A 15,348-nucleotide genomic window follows, 5' to 3' on the forward strand; every position below is an offset into this window, starting at 1 on the left:
ATTGTATAGCATATGTTTTGTTCGAAAAATGTGCATATTTCAGGTATAAATCATAGTTTTACATTGCAGCCACCATCACAACTCTCACCAAAGCAACTAGAATAACTACAGAGAGCAACGTGAATTACCTAAATACTCATCATAAAACATTTATGAAAAATACACAGCGTACAGCAAATGAAAGACAAAGATCTTGTGAATCCAGCCAATATTTCAGATTCTTTAAGTGTTTTACAGCGAAAACACAATTTAGCATTATATTAGCTTACTACAATAGCCAACCACACAACAGCATTGATTCATGCACTTTAGCGATAGCGAATAAACCAGCAAAAGATATTAATTTTTTCACTAACCTTCTCAAAACTTCATCAGATGACAGTCCTATAACATCATATTACACAATACATATATTGTTTGTTCGAAAATGTGCATATTTAGCGGCACAAATCGTGGTTATACAATGAGAATAGTAGCCAAGCTGCCAACAAAATGTCGGGAGAAATCTTGGGAGAGGCACCTAATCTAATCAATAACTAATCATAAACTTGACTAAAAAATACAGGTTGGACAGCAAATGAAAGATACATTAGTTCTTAATGCAACCGCTGTGTTAGATTTTTAAAATTAACGTTACTACAACATACAGCGTGCGCTAAAGCGAGACCGCACCGAAATTAATGGCGGAATAATAGTTTTACATTTTTCAACAGAACAACGAATTAACATCATAAATAGTTCTTACTTTTTGATGAGCTTCCATCAGAATCTTGTGCAAGTGGTCCTTTGTCCAGAATCATCGTTGCTCGGTTGTAGATTGCCGTCTTCAACTTAGGAATTAGCAGCAAAAATTAGCTATGTGGCCCAGATGTGCCCAACTCTTCATAATGCAGCACAAAGAAATATCCGAAAATCGCAATATACTGATATAAACTGATATAACTCGGTTTAAAATAATTACATTATGATGTCTTTAACACCTATATCGAATAAAATCAGAGCCGGATATATCTAAGGCCTATAACGAGAGCTTTTCAGAATGCCATCCTGAGGTCCTCCTTTGCGCCATGACGAACGTTGAAAAGAGTGCACCCCCGGTTCCATGAGCCTTTATATGGCCTCAGATCTGCCTAGCAACACCATTCCAATTCTCACTGCTTACTGACATCTAGGGGAAATCGTATGCAGTGCATGTCGACTCATAGATAACATGCAATTTAATAAACTGACCCTGGAACAGAGCATCGATTTCAGATTTCTCACTTCCTGACAGGAAGTTAGCTGCAACTTGAGTTCTGTTTTACTCACAGATATAATTCAAACGGTTTTAGAAACTAGAGAGTGTTTTCTATCCAATAGTAATAATAATATGCATATTGTACGAGCAAGAATTGAGTACGAGGCAGTTTAATTTGGGAACAAATTTTTACAAAGTCGAAATGGCGCCCCCCTATTGACAAGAAGTTTTAACTGTACTGTTGAGTAACAATCACATTTTGGAACAGCATGTGCATTCTGACATCAGGTGCATAAAACAACTCACGCTGGGGCGACCGTGAGAGATATTTGGAACTCGTGTGAAAAGGTTATTGATATTCACAGTGGGTTCATCGCCTATACACTTCCTGATGAACTCAGTCACCGTATCTGTGTATTCGTCGATGTTATACTCGGAGGCTACCCGGAACATATCCCAGTCTGCGTGATCAAAACAATCTTGAAGCATGGATTCCGATTGGTCAGACTAGTGTTGAAAATACCTTAGCATGGGCACTTCCTGTTTGAGTTTCTGCCTATAGGAAGGGGTGAGCAAAATGGATGTGTGATCAGATTTGCCGAAGGGGGGGCAGGGGAGAGACTTGTAGGCATTTTGAAAAGTCGAGTATCTGTGGTCCAATGTTTTGCTTTGCTAAAATCCCCAGCTACAATAAATGCAGCCTCAGGATATGTGGTTTCCAGTTTGCATAAAGTCCAGTGTAGTTCTTTGAGGGCCGTCATGGTGTTGGCTTGAGGGGGAATATACACGGCTGTGACTATAACCAAAGATAATTCTCCTGGGAGGTAATACGGTCGGCATTTGATTGTGAGGTATTCTTGGTCGGATGAACAAAAGGACTTGAGTTTCTGTATGTTATCACAGTCACACCATGAATGGTTAATCATGAAACATACACCCCCACATTTCTTCTTCCCGGTATTCCTGTCTGTGCGATGTATGGTGTCTGCTATAGAGAAGAGTATGTGTTTGTGTGTGTGCGCATGGCATTTGTTTGTGTGTGTGTGTGTGTGTGTGTGTGTGTGTGTGTGTGTGTGTGTGTGTGTGTGTGTGTGTGTGTGTGTGTGTGTGTGTGTGTGTGTGTGTGTGTGTGTGTGTGTGTGTGAAAGGGTGGATTATACAATGTTTGTGTGTTTCGGGTTCTATGATTGTGACTGAGTGTGTGTGTGTGTGTGTGTGTTTACACAAGAAGTTTGAGTCTGCACTCCTCAATAAAATAATCAATTAGCTATTTCATACCCTTCTGCCCCATTTGAAAGAAGCAGCCTTAATGAACACTGTATCAACAGACTCATTGTCTTTTTTTTTTTTACTCAAAGACCATGAACTCCTGAGCTGTGTGAAGTGGCATATGTTATGGCTACTGTATGCCTGGTCTTGTGAGTGTATATTGGTTTAGTGTGTGTATTGGTCTCGTGTATTGCTCTAGTAGGAAATTTAAAACGTCTAGTGTATTTGAGGTTTAAAAAGGCTTCTAAAATGTGTAATTTCCACTTTTAGACTTGATTTTCACATATTAGTAATATATCAACCCCTACAAAAATGTCCATTAATTATAAAACACATAATAATTAACATTTCCTGTTGCTGCAGGATTATTTTCTTGCTGTCGCAAACTGGCTCAAATTAAGATCCTATGTCTGAAAGTGTTATGGTGTGTGGTGCTACCACAGTCTTCAGATCTATCAGTCTTCAGGTTTCAGGCAAGCAAGTGCTGTAGTTGTGTGTGGGTTTGAAACAGTAGAAGCTGGGTGTCTAGGTTTGCTGGGCCTGGGCAGTGTGTGTGTGTGTGTGTGTGTGTGTGTGTGTGTGTGTGTGTGTGTGTGTGTGTGTGTGTGTGTGTGTGTGTGTGTGTGTGTGTGTGTGTGTGTGTGTGTGTGTGTGTGTGTGTGTGTGTGTGTGGTGTGGTGTGCGTGTGTGTGTTTGCGCGTGTGTGTGGATGGTAAGGAATGCACCGGTGTTGTTGTGCCAGATGCGTCATGCTGTGTTTGACATTTGTTTGGCTCTTTGACCTTCCCTCACTGTGGCTCACACACACACACACACACACACACACCCTTCTTCTGTGCCAGTGCCAATCTTAGATTGTTCTGGACTGAGTTTCTAGGTGGAAAAACAGGAAAAGGCCAATGGAGACACACGAGCACAGACAAAGAGACAGACAGACAGACAGACATCAAACAGACACACACACAGTTTTAGATTTACACAAACACATTTAATACAGAAAATCTAAATTGGACCAGACAGGGGTTATTTGGCTTGCAACCAGACCAGACCCCTTCACTTTTTCCAGATGTTACGTTACAGAATTATTCTAAAATGGATTTAATCGTTTTTTTCCCTACCCACAATACCCCCATAATGACAAAGCAAAAACAGGTTTTTAGACATTGTTGCAAACATATAAAAATTATAATAATTAAATATTGCATTTACATAAGTATTCAGACCTTTTACTCAGAACTTTGTTAAAGCACCTTTGGCAGCGATTACAGCCTTGGGTGTTCTTGGGTATGATGCGACAAGCTTGGCAAACCTGTATTTGGGGAGTTTCTCCCATTATTCTCTTCAGATCCTCTCAAGCTCTGTCAGGTTTCAAAATCAAATCAAATTGTATTTGTCACATGCGCCGAATACAACAGGTGTAGACCTAACCGTGAAGTGCTTACTTACAAGCCCTTAACCAACAATGCAGTTCAAGAAATAGAGTTAAGAAAATATTTACAAAATAAGCTATAATAAAAATAAAGAAAAAAAGAAAATTACATAACAATAATGAGGCTATATACAGGTACTGGTGCGTGCCGGTTGGATGTGGACCATCGCTGCACAGCAATTTTCAGATCTCTCCAGAATTTTTCGATCGGGTTCAAGTCCGAGCTCTGGCTGGGCCACTCAAGGACATTCAGAGACTTGTCCCAAAGGCACTCCTGCGTTGTCTTGGCTTTGTGCTTAGGGTCGTTGTCCTCTTGGAAGGTGAACCTTCACCCCAGTCTGAGGTCCTGAGCAGGTTTTCATCAAGGATCTCTCTGCACTTTACTCCATTCACCTTTCCCTCAATCATGACTAGTCTCCCAGTCCCTGCCACTAAAAAACACCCAAACAGCATGATGCTGCCACCACCATGCTTCCTCGTAGGGATGGTACAAGGTTTCCTCCAGACGTGATGCTTGACATTCAGGTCAAAGAGTTCAATCTTGGCTTCATCAGACCAGAGAATCACGTTTTTCATGGTCTGCGAGTCCTTTAGGTGCCTTTTGGCAAACTCCAAATGGGCTGTCATGTGCCTTTTACTAAGGAGTGGCTTAGGTCTGGCCACTCTACCATAAAGGCATGATTGGTGCAGTGCTGCAGAGATGGTTGTCCTTCTGGAAGGATCTCCCATCTCCACAGAGGTACTCTGGAAACCATCGGTTTCTTGGTCACCTCTTGGCCCTTCTCACCCCGATTGCTCAGTTTGGCTGGGTGGACAGCTCTAGGAAGAGTCTTGTTCGTTCCAAACTTCTTCCATTTAAGAATGATGGAGGCCACTGTGTTCTTGGAGACCTTCAATGCTGCAGACATTTTTAGGTACCCTTCCCAGATCTCTGACTCGACACAATCCTGTCTCGGAGATCTACGGACAATTCCATTGACCTCATGGCTTGGTTTTTGCTCAAGTTCATGGAGCTCAAGTTCAAGTCTCATAGCAAAGGGTCTGAATACTTATGTAAATAAGGTATTTCTATTTTTATTTCTAAATCATTTGAAAAAAAATCTAAACTTTTTTTTGCTTTGTCATTATGGGGTATTGTGTGTAGATTGAGGGGGAAAAACTATTTAATAAATTTTTAAATAAGGCTGTAACGTATCAAAATGTGGAAAAAGTGAAGGGGTCTGAATACTTTCCGAATGCACTGTAGAACAATTTTTAAAGGTTCAATAACGAACCATGCTCATAAGGCTCTAAATGGAACCTGTCCGGTGCTATAAAGAACCCTTTCCTACGGTTCTATGAAGAACATGAAAACAGGTTCTATATAGCACCAAAAAAAGGGTTCCGCTATGGTTACAACCCTTTTTGGGGCTATATAGAACCTTTTTTTATGGTTCTTTATAGAATCTTTATGGAGAATGGTTCCATAAAGATATGTAGATCCTTTTGAAGAACCACAGTTTTTTTTATTCAGGTCAGCCATATTATATTGTTCAAATTCGGTCGGTGTTATTATTGTGTTAATTGACAAGTTGAATCAAGTGAGTTTCCTCTGGAACAGCTGGGGGTCCCTGCGGAGATAATTGAGAACCACTGATTGATTTAGTCAACCACTTACAGACTGTCAGCTTTAATTTGAGGTATTTAAGGTATTTTCATCCAAATCGGGTGAACAGTTTAGAAATAACAGCACTTTTTGTACGTAGACCCCCCATTTTAGGGGAGTAAAAGTATTGGGACAAATTCACTTATATGTGTATTCAAGTATTAAAAAGTTAAGTGTTTGGTCCCATATTCATACGCAATGACTACATATCAAGCTTGTGAATACAAATTTCTTGATGAATTTGCTGTTTGTTTTGGTTGTGTTTCAGATTATTTTGTGCCCAATAGAAATGAATGGTAACTAATGTATTGTCATTTTTTTTGTCCCTTTTATTGTAATTAAGATTAGAATATGTTTCTAAACTCTTCTACATTAATGTTGTTGCTACCATGATTACAGATAATCCTGAATAATGATGAGTGGGAAAGTCACAGATGCATGAATATCATATATATATCCGTATAATATTTAAAGCATAACACAACACATTACATAAACTGGAATGACACTCACTCGCGGTTGCACAAAATAGCTGTGTGCAAACCACACTCCAAAATATTCTAATAAGTCGCTCCCCTCCATTTTAATTATCACTAAAAGACAAAATAACCTTTTTCTGAACTATAAAAAAAAACATTGACGAGCTTAATGGGTTCCACATAGAACCATCACCCTTCCCGAATATTATTTTTCAGTGTGTATTCTCTGTCCTTGTTTCACCTTAGTGAGGCTTATGATAAACTGTAGTGGTGAAAAGATTGAACCAGGTCCTGTACTGGTATAGAAGTGAATCATAGGTCATTAGTCACAGGGAAGAGAGGACTCCCTGAAACTAACCGGGTGAATTCTCCTTTCATAGCTTTGCGAACATGGCATGGCCCACTCTTTCTAATAGTCTGACACACACATAGACACAAACACACAGACACAGGGAGGCAAAGAGCTGTTAGGAAGAGAGCTGTTGGCAGGACTAACTGTCCCTGATGTCAAGCAGAACTAGTTGTGTGGCTGTAGATAGTCTCTGTAAAAGGGAGGTTAGGGGGCGGAGGCCATGTGCAGGAAATATGGGTTGTTTTTACCACCCTGATTCTCAAACAGGGCTGTGTGTACATGGAAGTGAGTGTCTGAAATAGGGGTCGTTTTGTGTGTGTGTGTGTGTGTGTGTGTGTGTGTGTGTGTGTGTGTGTGTGTGTGTGTGTGTGTGTGTGTGTGTGTGTGTGTGTGTGTGTGTGTGTGTGTTTGCGTGTGGCTATTCAGGGCAGGAGATTTTGAGTCGAACACACAGAAGGGGAGTTGTTATTTTCGACAGGGCAGTCTAGACACACTGTAGTCGTGTGTGTATTCTTAGGAGTACACAGGAATACACACACACTGCCCGGTACCCTCAGTTTTTTATTTAACCTTTATTTAACTAGGCAAGTCAGTTAAGAACAAATTCTTATTTACAGTGACGGCCTAGAAACAGTGGGTTAACTGCCTTGTTCAGGGGCAGAACGACAGATGTTTACCTTGTCACCTCGGGGATTCGATCACTAGCCAGTGCAGTGAGTAATGTCTGAAATGACAGTGTATAAGAGTGGTCATAATGACAATGGGACATTGTAACTAACAAGCACAAGCATTGGGAGCATTGGAATGTCCAGGTGTCAGGGATGTTGGGGGTTGTAAGGGGATAGGGTGAGAGGGGGAACCTTGGAGTGAAACACATTTTCCCCTTCTTTTCTGTTTCCTGCACAGAACAAATTGTCCTTACACCAGCACAGACAGCTCTGCCTAACAGAGGAAACTGTGTGTGCGTGAATGTGTGTGTGTGTGTCTGTGTGTGAGTGCGTGTGCTTGCATGTGTGTTTATGCAAGTGTGAGTATGTGTGAAAGACAGAGCAATACACTCCCACGTGAGGAAGTAGGGCAATACCGTATGGAATGTGTGTAGACGTGTTGACGTGTCATAAATACATCATGAGCAAATGCCTTTGTACTTCAGGAAACTGCACTCATTAAGCAGAGAATGTTCAAGGAAAGTTATCACTGATGTCACGGAGCACAACAATTAAGCTGTAGAAATGATATATAGGTCTATTGGAAAAATATATTCACACTCGATCATATCAGTACGTCCACTCAACACATGGGAATCCAAAAAAGTGGAAAGTATTTGCTGTGGTATTCAATGCCCTTGCAAGCTGACTTGAGTAGGAAGTGAAATGGAAATCAAAACCACCAAACTTTATTCATATTAATATTCGGCGCTCTTATCCAGAGCGACTCAGTGAGGGCTTACATTTACGTCACCCGTGGGACTCAAAGCCACAACCCTGGCTTTGACCTGCTCGACCAACTGAGCCACACAGGACACTTCTCTGCTGTTTTGGTTGATCTTGTCACAGGGTTTATTGACGCCAACCCCAGGCTCGACTGTAGTGTATATTGTAACTGAAACTAGGCTGCGTCATACAGTGTGTAGTGACAGAGCAGGGGGAGACCAGATTAGAGCTTACAAAAGGACAGGCTAGGGTAGCGAGAAAAGGTCACAGGGGAGTGTTAATTGTGTATTTAGCATCACAATGGATGAAACTATGCAACTTACACACACACACACACAAACTGGTAGTTTACTGAACTCCTAATGAGGACACTCTTCCCATCACCTCTTGTTTGTCTGCTCTCTCTCTCTCTCTCTCTCTCTCTCTCTCTCTCTCTCTCTCTCTCTCTCTCTCTCTCTCTCTCTCTCTCTCTCTCTCTCTCTCTCTCTCTCTCTCTCTCTCTCTCTCTCTCTCTCTCTCTCTCTCTCTCTCTCTCTCTCTCTCTCTCTCTCTCTCTCTCTCTCTCTCTCTCTCTCTCTCTCTCTCTCTCTCTCTCTCTCTCTCTCTCTCTCTCTCTCTCTCTCTCTCTCTCTCTCTCTCTCTCTCTCTCTCTCTCTCTCTCGTCGGAGTGCATGCTGGGAGTGAGTCGTCAAGCAGGAGTGATTGTGAGAGCGACTGGAATTCTTTTCACTCTATTGGGTTTTGGTATGTTTATATATATATATTGATTAGTTTAGTTGTTTTAAGGGTATCTTTTCTAACTATTACTAAGCAAGTATAGGGGTGGTGGGATCGTTTGAGGTTGTTTTTTTTTGCGAGGGCACAACCAGCGGGTGGGGCTGGTTGAAATGGCCACTCGTGGAAGTTTGGAGTATGAAAAACTTAGTCGGCGCAATGGAATAAAAATTCCGGCAGCGGCTGGGTGTTCAGTGGAAGAATGTAGCTTGGCTGTGGGTACTATCATTGGGTATGATAGCATCAAATCAGCCTCAAGGATGAATAGCGCAGTAGTGATATTCTTAGATTCCATTGAAAAGGTGAATACGATGGTGGAGAGAGGTGTTGTGTTGCGGGAGACACAGACGCCGGTATTTCCGCTTATGAATCCGGCTAAGAAGGTTATATTGTCTAACGTACCACCATTTGTTAGAGATGAAGTGTTGGAGCGAGAATTATCTCGTCATGGTCAAATTGTATCTACAATAAAGAAGGTTCTTTTTGGATGCAAATCTCCGTTGCTGAAACATGTCGTGTCTCATAGGAGGCAAGTGCATATGATCTTAAAAAAGGACGTTGATGAACTGAATTTAGCGTTCAGTTTTAAGATTGATGGATTTGATTATGTTTTTTACGCTTCTACTGAATCAATGAAATGTTTTGGTTGTGGAAGAGAGGGGCATTTGGTGCGTAGTTGTCCTGAGAAGGAGCGCGCAGAGCCCGGTAGTAGCTATAGTGATGGTGCAGCTAAAGCATCAACGCGAAGGGATGAACCTGCTAAAGGTGCAGGGGACGGAAGAAGGTGGGCAGATGTGGTTGGAAAAGTAGGAGAGAAAGGCAGTGTGGATACGGGGGCAATTGTGGTAGATCAGAACAAAGAGGGAGGGGAAACAGTCGGTGAGATTGCGATTGCCGTCGCTGAGGTGGTGCTGGAAAATGAAATTGGAGATAAAGAGGAAATTGAAATAACAGAAAAGGAAGAAGCTGTTTTCAAAGTACCGAGGAGTAAGAGAAAGAATGTAGGGGGTGGTGAAGGGTCTAATTCTAAGAGGAAGGTAGAGATTGATAAATTAGTTGAAGATGAAAAGGTTGAAGAGATGGTGGAGTTTTCCTCTGGGGAAGATAGCGAGAGTGAGTCATCTGACGCGTCACAACAAAATAGCGAGATAATTGGGGAGGACGGGAGATATGGAATTAAGAAGGTACGTCAATTTCTGAAGTTGACAAAAGGGAAGAAATATATGCAGGATTACAATATAACTGATTTTTTCCCTGAAAGTGAATTGTTTATTGAATCAGCAAAGTTTCTGATGTCAAAAATAACAGGGGGAGGTTTGACAAGCCCTGAAATTGCTAGACTCAAGAAAGTGGTCACGAGAGTGATAAGTGATGTAAATTCTAAAGAAAATGAAAGAGTTCAGTTGCAGCTTTAACTCTGTAAAGAGATGGGGTGTCTGTATCTTCCTCTGTATATTTTTTTCATTCATGAGCAGTTTTAAGATTTCTTCTTTAAACGTAAATGGGGCAAGAGATGGTAAAAAAAGAGCCATAGTGTATGAGTTAATTAGGGGAAAGGGAAGTGACATAAATTTTCTACAAGAAACGCATAGTAATTTGGAAAATGAAGTTATGTGGAAACAGGAGTGGGGGGGGATAGTGGTGTGTAGTCATAAAAACTCAAAAAGTGGGGGTGTGGCTATATTGTTCTCAAGAGGGTTTTTGCCTTTGTCTTATGAGGTTGAAGAGGTAGTTGAGGGGAGGTTATTAAAAGTTAGAGCAAGGTATGAAAACATCACTATGTGTCTGATAAATGTATATGCCCCAGTGGTGGCAGTTGAGAGGGTATGTTTTTTAGAGACATTATCAAATACCATTGAGAAATGTAACAATGAAGATTATTTATTTATTGCTGGGGATTTTAACCTGTCTAGGACTGGGGTGCCGCTAGCGGCACTCCCCCCCCACCCCCACTGAAAAACCAGTGCCGCGAAATTCAAAAAATATATATTTTTTAAATATTTTACTTTCACACATTAAAGTCCAATACAGCTAATGAAAGACACAGATCTTGTGAATCCAGCCAACATGTCCGATTTTTAAAATGTTTTACAGGGAAGACACAATATGTAAAGATGTAAATCTATTAGCTAAAAACACATTAGCATAATCCACCATCTTTTATTTGTCCACCAACACCAGTAGCTATCACCAATTTGGCTAAACTAAGATATTTATAGCCCCTAACCAAGAAAAAAACTCATCAGATGACAGTCCGATAACATATTTATGGTATGGGATAGGTTTTGTTAGAAAAATGTGCATATTTCAGGTAGCTGGCATAGTTTACAATTGCACCCACCGTCACAAATGGACTAGAATAATTACAATGAGCAACGTGTTTACCTAACTACTAATCATCAAACATTTCGTAAAAATACACAGCATACACTAATCGAAAGACACAGATCCTGTGAATACAGACAATATTTCAGATTTTCTAAGTGTCTTACAGCGAAAACACAATAAATCGTTATATTAGCATAGCACATAGCACATAGCAGCCCAGCATTGATTCTAGCCAAAGAGAGCGATAACGTAAACATCGCCAAAATATATTATTTTTTTCACTAACCTTCTCAGAATTCTTCAGATGACACCCCTGTAACATCACATTACAACATACATATACAGTTTGTTCGAAAATGTGCATATTTAGCCACCAAAATCATGGTTACACAATGACAAAAGTAGCCCAGCTGGTGAGAAAATGTTGGTGCGCCATATTAGACAGTGATCTACTCTTATACATAAATACTCATAAACGTGACTAAAAAATATAGGGTGGACAGCGATTGATAGACAATTTAATTCTTAATACAATCGCGGAATTACATTTTTTAAATTATCCTTACTTTTCAATACAGTTTGCGCCAAGCGAAGCTACGTCAAAAAACATGGCGTCCTAAGCCACTAACATTTTTCGACAGAAACACGATTTATCATAATAAAAATGTCCTACTTTGAGCTGTTCTTCCATCAGTATCTTGGGCAAAGGATCCTTTCTTGGGTCTAATCGTCTTTTGGTGGAAAGCTGTCCTCTTGCCATGTGGAAATGCCAACTGCGTTCGGGATGAACTGGAAGCGTGCCCAGAGATTCACAGCGTCTCAGAAATAAATGTCCCAAAATCGCACTAAACGGATATAAATTGCTATAAAACGCTTTAAATTAACTACCTTATGATGTTTTTAACTCCTATAACGAGTCTTAACATGACCGGAGAAAGATTACTCCCAACACTAATGCTTGGAACAGGTGCGGGTCGGTGTCCTCCACCCGCATGACGCACCAAGAAAAGAGTTGCTAGCTACAGGGTTTTTTAATTTATAGTGCCTGTGAACGCGCAATCGACCCCATTCAAATCGTCATCACGTAAAGGCATCCAGGGGAAGACGTAAGCAGTGTCCGTATACTCATAGCAATAATAGTGGCCTTTTAACTGACTCCAGATCAGGGGCCAACATTTCTGAAATCTGACTCCATGTCAGGGAAATTGCTGTAGAATGGGTTCTGTTCCACTTAGAGACAAAATTTCAACTCCTATAGAAACTATAGACTGTTTTCTATCCAATAATAATAATAATATGCATATTGTACGATCAAGAATTTTGTGGGAAGCCGTTTCAAAAATTACACGATTAGCATAAATAGTGACAACAGCGCCCCTAGCCTTAACAGGTTAACTGCACAGTCAGTGATTTAGATAGAAATCACCAAGAACCTCATATAGCCTCAAGGACTTTTTTAAAACGCCTCATTGTAACACATGAATTGTGTGATATTTGGCGGAGTCAAAATGGAGGCACAAGGCAGTACACATGGACGCATGTGAGAGAGAACACCATCTCTATGGCCAGGTTAGATAGGTTTTATTGTTTTGAGCATCAATCTCAGGTCTGTAAATCAAGTGTGATAACCCCAGTGGGATTTTCTGATCATTGTTTAATAACAGAGGTGGTGTTCATTAACGATGTAAAACCCAAAAGCGCATACTGGCATTTTAATATAACTTTATTGAGTGATGCTCACTTCAGGAAATGTTTTTGTTTTTTCTGGGAGAGGTGGAGGTCTCAAAAGGCCAGTTTTGTATCCCTTCAACAGTGGTGGGATATAGGGAAAATCCAGATTCAACAATTTTGTAATCAATACACGAGGAATGTCACCAAGGATATCACCAGATCAATGAAAGCCCTAGAGTTTGAAATAGTGGAACTCATGACGTTGGTTGAGACCACAGGAGATCGAGGCCATACGCAGGCACTCAAGAGAAAAAAAGTTGCATTGGCAGACCTGCTGGGTATCAGAGCACAGGGGGCATTGGTGAGAAGTAAGTTTCAGGGAATCTCTGAAATGGATGCCTCATCCAAATTTTTCTTTGGTTTAAAGAAAAAGAATGGACAAAGAAAAATTATTCATTGTCTCAAATCAGCTGTTGGACAAGAGCTCACTAGCCCTAGTGAAATTAGAAAGAGGGCAGTAGAGTTCTATGCTGAGCTCTACAAGTGTGAGTACAAAGAGGATAAAACAGTGACACAGCAGTTCCTTGATGGGCTCCCAAAGGTGGCTGCAGAAGCTCAGGTTGAGCTTGAGCAACCATTGTCTTTGCAGGAGTTATACACTGCATTAAAAGGCATGGAAAATGGAAGGGCACCAGGCATTGATGGGCTTCCCGTTGACTTTTTTAAGTCTTTTTGGACTATGTTGGGAGAGGATTGGCTAGCAGTAGTTAATGATAGTTTAACCGGAGGGTTACTACCAATAAGCTGCAGAAGGGCTGTCCTCACCCTACTGCCCAAAAAGGGTGACCCTAGGGAGGTGAAAAACTGGAGGCCGGTGGCTTTACTGTGCACTGATTATAAGATCCTGTCCAAGGCTTTGTCCAACAGGCTGAGGGAGGTGATGGGGCAAATCATACATACGGACCAGTCCTACTGTGTTCCTGGCAGGCAGATAGGGGATAACATTTCTCTGATTCGTGATTTTTTGGACGTCTCTAGGGCTATTGGGTTGGATGCTGGTCTAATTTCAATTGATCAGGAAAAGGCATTTGACCGAGTTGAACATCAATATTTATGGCACACGTTTGAGGCGTTTGGGTTCAGCTCTGGTTTTATTGCCATGATAAAGGTGATATATGGTGACATTGAAAGTGTATTGAAAGTTAACGGTGGTTTGAGTGCTCCTTTTAAAGTGTGTAGAGGTATTAGGCAGGGATGTTCTTTATCAGGGATGTTATATGCCATTGCTATAGAGCCACTACTAAATAGCATTAGAAGTCGGATTGAAGGGGTGTACCTTTCAGAGGATATTCCTCCTATTCGTCTCTCAGCCTATGCTGATGATGTAGTTGTTTTAGTGAAAAATCAAGCGGAGGTGGATAGTTTGAGTCTAATGGTTGATCGTTTTAGGGGAATATCCTCTGCAAAAGTAAATTGGGAAAAGAGTTGTGCTTTACAGATTGGGGAATGGTCTGGAGGGATCATGGCTTTGCCAGGGGGGCTGGAATGGTGTAAGGGAGGGTTTAAGTATCTTGGAGTGTACCTAGGAGATGAGGGGACTATGGAAAAAAATTGGATTGGGGTGGTTGAAATGGTGGAAGGGAGGATGAAGAGATGGCGTTGGTTGTTATCTCGAATGTCATATAGGGGGCGAACTATTATAGTTAACAATGTGATTGCCTCTGCACTATGGCATCGGTTGTCAGTTTTAGAACCACCATCTGGCCTTCTAGCTAAGATACAGGTAATTATTGTGGATTTCTTTTGGGATAAATATCACTGGGTTCCACAAAGTGTTTTGTATTTGTCAAAAGAGGAGGGGGGACAAGGTCTTGTACATCTTGCTAGTAGGGCTGCTGCTTTCCGGTTTCAGTTTATTCAAAGGTTGCTTTATGGACAGGAAAATGGGGTGTGGAGAGGGGTAGCAGGCCTTGTATTACAGAGGGTTGGAGGATTAGGTTTAAAGAAGGCTTTATTTCTGGTTGATAGTAGCCAGATTTCTAGGGAGGGAGTACCTCCGTTTTACAGAGGTCTTCTCAGAGTGTGGAGCATAATGAAGGTGTCCAGACGAACTTCAGCGGAGTCAGTGCATTGGTTGTTGGAGGAACCTCTGGTGTATGGGGCAAGACTGGATTGTACAACTGCAGCTGTTCCACATTTCTCCAAGATTCTGGTGAAGGGCAAAATCATCACCTTAAAACAGTTAATGGCCATGGCCGGGCCCGCCTTAATGGATGGAAGACGGGTGGCTGAACATTTGGGGGTGAGGTCGGAAAGGATTGTCGGACAAATGCTGGGAAGCTGCAGGAAGGCTCTGTCAGCGGAAGAGTGGGGAATGCTTAATAGCCACAAGAAGAAGGTACAAGATGAAGACGTCTCATTTCCAAGACTAGGGATTACACCAAATATCCCAGAGTCAGAGAGAAAGGGTTTATTGTTGGATTTGAGAGGGTTGGAGGAGGTGGGTTTGGATGAGGTGAATGGGAAGGACTTGTATAGGGGGTGTGTCAAGGTGTTGAATAAAGATAAATTGAAAAATAGAAAAGACACTCCATGGAGGCTAAAATTGGGAATTGATGACAAGGTAAAGCCAGCATGGAGAGCACTGTACAAACCACCGTTACAAAAGGGTACTGGTGATATGCAATGGAGGGTTTTACATGGCATCATTGCAGTTAATGCTTTTGTATCT

Source organism: Salvelinus namaycush, chromosome 26 (genome assembly GCF_016432855.1).
Source record: "Salvelinus namaycush isolate Seneca chromosome 26, SaNama_1.0, whole genome shotgun sequence".
Lineage (NCBI taxonomy): Eukaryota > Metazoa > Chordata > Actinopteri > Salmoniformes > Salmonidae > Salvelinus > Salvelinus namaycush.